Here is a 7,392-nt window from a genome sequence, read left to right on the forward strand (position 1 = left end):
GGTGGTGGCAGCGTGGGAATCGGCGCAAACGAAAGAACAGATCGCAGAAAACCGGCGAGTTCGCGCGCCTCCGGCGGCATTTAAATACCCTGGTAAGTAGCGAGCAAGCCAATCAGAATGCTGCCTTCCAATCAGATGTTCCCTTTAGGAATCCTGACAACGCTTATCGCGGGAAATTCAAGCGCTGAGCGGAAGCGCTTGCGCGGGACCCCAGGGACTCCTGAGGTTCTCGCTCTAGGCTTTCTCTCCGGGATCCGCTGAAACCGCTGGTTAAATCGGTCCTTGAGGATACTACTGGGAAAAAAAATAAACAGTGCCTCTGCTAGTCTCAGTTACAATATCGCGCGCTGGCACTTAATCCGAAAACCGTTTGGGATTGTCGGAGAGGCGGTGATGATTGGGGCTCCGCGGAGCGCGAGAAGAGTCGCCATTCCGCAGCGCCACCTCTCGGAAAAACGTCTCATTGAACTTGTTTTGCGATTTGACCCAAAAGATTTTGCAAGGAGGTTGGTGCCTGTAAAACGCCCCTGGCTGAGAAGGAGAAATATTGTTGTGACCCTATAGATCCGTGTGATTGGGGCGGGGGTCCAAGGACAGAGAGTGTTCCTTAAGATTGAACAAGCCTGTGGGGTGGCCGGCGAAGACAAGTGTAGACGAATGATTAGGCCCACTGGCTGCTGAGTCCCTCAGCTCCATTTGATGTGACATGTAGACTTTCTTAAAAATTAGATGCCTTCATTGGTAAGTGGAACATGTTACCCTTTGTAAATTATGGTTATAGAATACGATAATCGCAGAGTTAAATGAGATAATTCATGTAAAATGTTGTTGTTGTTGTTGTTGTTAAGTGCCATCGAGTCAGTTCTGACCCATAGCGACCCTGTACAGGGTTTCCGAATGTAAAATACCCAGTACTAAGTAAACCTTCCATTTAAATGATAGGGAGAGAAGGATTTTAGTGAAGTTTTCAACTGAAAGCATGCCTGCTCTCAGAGTGTGTTACCGTGTTACCAGTTTTAAGATGTAATTTCCAATCTGAGGTATTTAGAAATCTGTATCAGTTCATGAATTTTAATTTCTAACACAAAATAATTGACCAGTGAAAATATTGCAAACTGAGCAAAAATCCTGAGAATGTTGAGAGAATGATCGAACAACCAGTAACTCATTTATTGAAGAGGGGGTAACTCCATTAGGATGAAGGTGGAGACATAAATTTATCAACAGTTTTCTTTTTATTTTGATTTGCTAGAGATGGTTGCCCATAGAGCTGACCCTAAGAGACACTTGACTTTTTATTCAGCCTTTTCTAGATATATACTTTACAAACTTTGGGTTTGGAAAGATACCCTTCCCACTTAGAACTATGTCTTCCATTTTTCTAAGTACTACATACTTTCGTTCAAAGTAGTCTCATGTTACAGAAAAAGATCAGTGATAATCATATGTCTTACAAAAACAACTAAATTTTGAGTATCTTTGTTTTAAAGCAACTCCCATTGTCCATTTCACCCTTACATCAGCATGTATTTCTAAAAAGTTATTTTTATGGGTAATTTTATGACTGTCATTATGACATCTAAGAATTAATGATTCATTGGTGTCATCTAATACTCAATCCACATTCAAGTTTTCTGTAATTTAGATCCAAAATGCTACTTTGGGTTTTTTTTTAGCTCCTTTTATACTGACTATAATTTTGTAAGGTCTTCAGAAAGTATTACTTCATTATTTATTTATTTATTTTCCTGACTACCAAATTGCTGTTTCTATAAAGTGCCATTGAGTCCTGACTTACAGCAACCCTGGATAGGTGCTCCTAGGAGTGGCTGGTGAGTCTGAACCACCGACCCTGTAGTCCAGTGCTTATCCTATGGCGCCACACCAGGACTCCAGACTACCAAATTGTCACGTATCAATTGTAAAAAAATGTGGAAAGACTAAGGGTTAAGTCATCCTCATCTTTTACCGCCTTCCAGCTACCGGAAGGTTTCGACATACAGCCTTTCCCCATCCCTACCCCCACCACCCCACCCCCAGGCGGGTAACTCTCGCACCCAGTGTACAAAAGAGGAAGCAGGCGCAAAAGGCTACGTGGCTCGGCCAGGCAGTCCCGCCTCTAAGAGTCCACTGGGACAAATCGGTACCTCTGGCTCCTAATGCCCCCTCTTTTGCCCTGGGGACTAGTGAGGAAAGGGATCCGACCAGGCGCCTGTGGTACAATCACCCTAAAAGGTGACACTACGGATTCCTGGCGGTCCTACGAATTCCTCCTGCCACACGCTATGGGGTAGGGCTGCTCCCAAGCTCTGGGATCTGCCGGGTTTCCACGTTTCCGGGTTTTTCCGGCCGCCGATTTTTAAAGTTTATTCCACGATTGGTCCCTACGAGAAACGTCCCTTAACTTAACCTGTTTGGTTCCACTTCATTCAATGCATTGGACAACCCAGGTCCCCGCCCCATTTCCGTAGCCCGCGCTCCCTTCAGCCAACCGGGCGGCTTAGGATAGTTTGCTTCTTCCGCTTTGCGGTATTAGGTGGATTGTAGTTGCTGAAACCGTGACAACCGTGACCATAATTGTACAGGTTGAGAAGTTCTTTCAAGCCCGGGAGTTCAAGTGATTTTCTCAACGCCACTCATCACTTTCTTCCAGACACCCTGCTGGGATTATTAAAATGATAATAGCACCCCACAGCTATAGGATTCCTAGATCAGGAGCTTTGTTTTTAATCCAGACAACTGTGAGGTAAATATGCATAGCCTTACTTTGTAGATGAGGAAACTAGGGCCTGAGAGACAAAGAGACTGCCAAAAGTCACAGTTAAGACTTTTCTTCCTCAAGGTTTTTGTTGACAATACACACAGCAGAACAAACCAATTCAGCAATTTCTACACGTACAGTTCAGCGACATTGACTACATTCTTCAAATTATGCAACCATTCTCATCCTTTTCCAAATTGTTCCCACCATTAACATAAACTCATAGACTTCTAATTCTCCCTCTACTTTTTATTATGAAAATGTTGAACACACACCATCCTCCTCTCTTACAGTTTCCCAACTCTGGAACATTTCTATATATTGCCTTGCCTCACATCTTAGTGTGCTGCTGTGGGTTAATGAGCTGGACCGCAAAGTCGGTTTGAACCACAAGCTCACCAGCTGCTCCTCAGAAACCCTATACAGCGTCACTATGGGTCAGAACTGGAGTCCTGGTGCTGTGGGTTAATACGTCAAACTGCAAAGTCGTTTGAACTGCAAGATTGGCAGTTCAGGCTCACCAGCTGCTCCTTGGAAACCCTATATAGGGTCGCTATGAGTCGGAATTGACTCAACAGCACTTAACAACAACAACATGGGTCGGAACTGACTCAATGGAACTTAACAACTGCTACTCCCACCCCACAAGACAGGTTGTACTTGCACCCAGTGTACAGAGGAGGAAGCAGGACAGAAGGCTACATGGCTCTGCCAGGTAGTCATGTTTCTAAGAGTCAACTGAGCCAAGTCGGACCTCTGACTCCCAATGTCCCCTCTTTTGTCCTGGGGGCTGGTGAGGAAAGGGGTTCTGACCTGGCACCTGTGGTACCGTCACCCTAAGTGGTGGCACTGGGGGGTCCTGGCAGTCCTGCGAAGTTCTGCCTGCCACACCAAACTCTGGGATCTGCTGGGGGTTTCCCCAGGGGAAAAAAAAAGAAAGAATTTTACAATGATCATTTCCCACACAGTGATGGTGGTGGGGATTGTGTGCCATTGAGTCCTTTTGACTCTCCCACAGAGAGGCTGGTGGATCCAAACTGCTGACATTATGGTTAGCAGCCTAAAATGAAACCCACTTCGTCACCCTGGCTCCTTCATCTACTACTTCTTGTTGTTAAGTGCCATGGAGTCGGTTCCAACTCTTAGCGACCCTGTATAGGGTTTCCAAGAAGCAGCTGGTGAATTTGAACCATTGACCTTGAGGTCGAGGGCTTATCCTATGGCGCCACACCAGGACATCTTCCTTTAGCGTTCAACAATTATTTCTGTTTTGCTGTATTTGCTTTATCCCTCTCTAAGTGTGTAAAAAGAGGATCCTTGTAGGTAGGTGCAGCAGCAGTTAAACACTAGGCTGCTAAATGAGGGGTCAGCAGCTTGAAAGATGTGGCAGTCTGCTTCTGTAAATATTGTTATTGTTAAGTGCCGCAAGCAGATTCTGACTCATAGTGACCTGTATAGGATTTCTGAGGAATGGCAGGTGGATTTGAGCTGCCGACCATGTGATTCAAAACAACCTTGCTGTCCAGTGCATTATCCTGCAGCACCTTAGAAACCTTTTGGGGCAACTCTCCTGTCTTATAGTGTTGGAATTCATTTAACGTCAATAGTTTTGTTTTTAGTTTGGTGTATAGGAAATGTTTTGTTTTCTGGAAAGTAAGTTGCAGATATTGATGACAATTCATTCATTTTTTTTTTTTTTTTTTTGGCTTGGTCAATATTACCATTCTCTGGAACAATCTCATAGAAATTGTGGTTTGTTTTAGCTCTCAGCAACCTGCTCTTGAGCTCTGAGAAAACTTGCCTTCTTCCAAGTTACCTGATCTTTTTTCTGGGCAGAAGACATTTTGGGATGATTCCATCTCTTCTTTTTAACATCTTCTTTAGGCTTCTTCTCGTAAACAGGATTCTCTCATATAGCAGTATGTGCTTTCTTATACATCACATCCATGTCTGGAGTTACATTGTTCTTTATGTATTGAGAGAACTGTTTCTTGTAAATATCTTCATCTTCTTCCATTAGGTAAACCATATAATCTGCAACGTTCTGACCCATGATGTTTTTCCAATGTACTTCAGTATTGAATTCCTTGCTTTCTGAATTATAACCAGGGAATTGCTTGGTACTGTGAGGGATAGACAAGCCTCCATCCACAGCATCCTTCAGAGCCCTAAAAACTTTATTTCCACTAGTTCTGGCAAGGCCTGCATCCAAGTAGCAGGCACCAGGTTAACCATCAATGCTTTCTACATTGTATTCATCTTCTATTTTGTCCATACCAAACCTATTGAGAAGCCTGCAGACCAGTACAATATGCCACAATATAATTTGTCATGCCAACTTTCACACCAAACATAGGGAGTTCGTGAGCATAAGCTGTCCAGACAATCGTATCCCCTTCTATATGTGCGTAAGCAGTCTGGCAAATGATATCTTTGTTGGTTACATGAACAATCATCCTATATTTGACTGTGTTGTACTTATTCTCATCCTGGATTACCAAGCACTTTTGAACATAGTAATCAGTTTTACCCTCTCATCTTCTTCTAAATTTCACTTGATATCTCTTGAAGTAGGCCTTGTTCTTGATAACTTTAACAAACCCCATCCTGCAGAATAGAGGACGGCATCTGCAGCTTGCCACAGATCTGCAGACCCAGCAACTCTACAGGGGGTGGATAAAGGACAATTCATTCTTAAATATTTCAGCATGTATCTCCCAAAAATAGGACATTCTTTAACGTAACCCATCACCATATTTACACCTAAGAAACTTAGCAACAATTCTTTAATACCACTGATTATCCAGTCCTTATTCAAAATTTCCCAGTTGTCTCAAAAATATCTCTTATAATTTGTTTTCATTGTTATTTTTGTTTTGTGGGGTTTTGGTTTTTCCTTTGAATTTTTATTTTTCATTTTTTTGAAGCAGTATACAATTCAGTGAATACAATATATTTGGTTATGCCTTTTTGTTGTTGTTGTTGCTAGGTGTCACTGAGTCAGTTCTGACTCATAGTAACCTTATAGTACAATAGTAGGAAACACTACCTGGTCTGCGCCATCTTCACAATTGTTATGTTTGAGCCTATTGTTGTTGCCATTGTGCCAGTTTGTCTCTTTGAAGGTCTTCCTGTTTTTCCATGACCCTGCACTTTACCAATTATAAAGTCCTTCTTAAGGGATTGGTCCTTGTGACATAATGTCCAAAGTGCATGAGAGGAAATCTTACCATCGTCGCATCCTAGGAGCAAACCATTCATACTTCTTCCAAAACAGATTTGTTCATGGTATATTCACTAGTCTTTGCTAGTGCTATAATTCAAATGTATCAATAATTCTCTAGTCTTTTAGTCATTGTCCACTTTTGCATGCATATGAGGTCATTGAAAATACCGTAGTTAGGGTCAGGCACACCTTAGTCCTCAAAGTGACATCTTTGCTCCATAACACTTTAAAAGAGATCTTTTACAGTAGATTTGTCTATTGTAATACATCATTTAATTTCTTGATTGCTGCTTCCATGAGTTTGATTGTGTTGTTGTTAAGTGCCATCGAGTCGATTCTGACTCATAGTGACCCTGTATAGGGTTTCCAAGGAGCAGCTGGTGAACTTGAACCACCAACCTTGTAGTTCAAACGACTTTGTAGTCTGACACTCTAGCCCACAGTGCCAGGATCCAAGTAGAAAAAAATATTTGACAGCTTCAATATTTTTCCCTTTATCATCACGTTATTTATTTGTCAAGTGTGAGGATTTTCATTTGTTTGTTTTTAATGCCTTTTGTTGTTGTTGTTAAGTGTTATCTGTCAGTTCAAACTCATAGAGACCCTAGATACAACAGATGCAACACTGCCTTGTCCTGCACCATCCTCACAATTGTTACATTTGACCACATTGCTGCTGCCACTGTGCCAATCCATCTTGTTAGGGTCTTCTTCTTTTTCATTGACCCTCCACTTTACCAAGCATGATGGCCTTTTCCATGAAAACTGGTCCCTCACGATAAAGTGTTGGAAGTAGGAAAGACAAAGCCTCATCATCCTGGCTTCTAAGGAACAATCTGGTTGCGCTTCCTCCAACAGATTGGTTTGTTTTTCTGGCAGTCCATGATACTTTGAACATTCTTCTCCATTACCACAATTTAAAAGCATCAGTTCTTCTACATTCTGTCCTATTCATGATCAGTTTTAATTAGAAAAGCTCTTTTGCTCTCTCCCTGCTCCTAACTCCATGACATTAGGTTTTTGAAGAGTCTAAACCAATTTTCTAATGGAATGTCCTACACTAAATATTTATCTATAGTTTCTTCGTAGTCATTTCACTTGTTTTTCTAATACCTGTATTAACCAGTGGGTTTCAACCCACCAGCTGCTCCGTGGGAGAGATTTAGCAGTCGGCTTCCATGAAAACTAACCCCAAACTCAATCCATTGCTATTGAGTTGATTCTGACTCAGAGCAACCCTATAGGACAGAGTAGAATTGCTTCATAGGGGTTCTGCGGTGGTGGCTAACTTCTGCCAGGGTGTAAGGACCAAACTGATTTTGCCTACCTAGAAACTGCTTGACTAAACTCTAGTCAGGCTCAGGAAAGCATTTTAAATAGACAAGGCCTCAGTTATTAGTTCCCT

The 7,392-nt window shown here is 42.3% G+C and overlaps 1 pseudogene; it reads right to left on the bottom strand.

Annotated features, from left to right (window-relative positions):
• Window positions 1–4,520: 4,520 nt before the first annotated feature.
• LOC102822362 lies at window positions 4,521–5,373 on the bottom strand (annotated as a pseudogene).
• Between the last annotated feature and the right edge of the window lie 2,019 nt (window positions 5,374–7,392).

The sequence above is a fragment of the Chrysochloris asiatica genome, unplaced genomic scaffold (genome assembly GCF_000296735.1).
Source record: "Chrysochloris asiatica unplaced genomic scaffold, ChrAsi1.0 scaffold00131, whole genome shotgun sequence".
NCBI lineage: Eukaryota > Metazoa > Chordata > Mammalia > Afrosoricida > Chrysochloridae > Chrysochloris > Chrysochloris asiatica.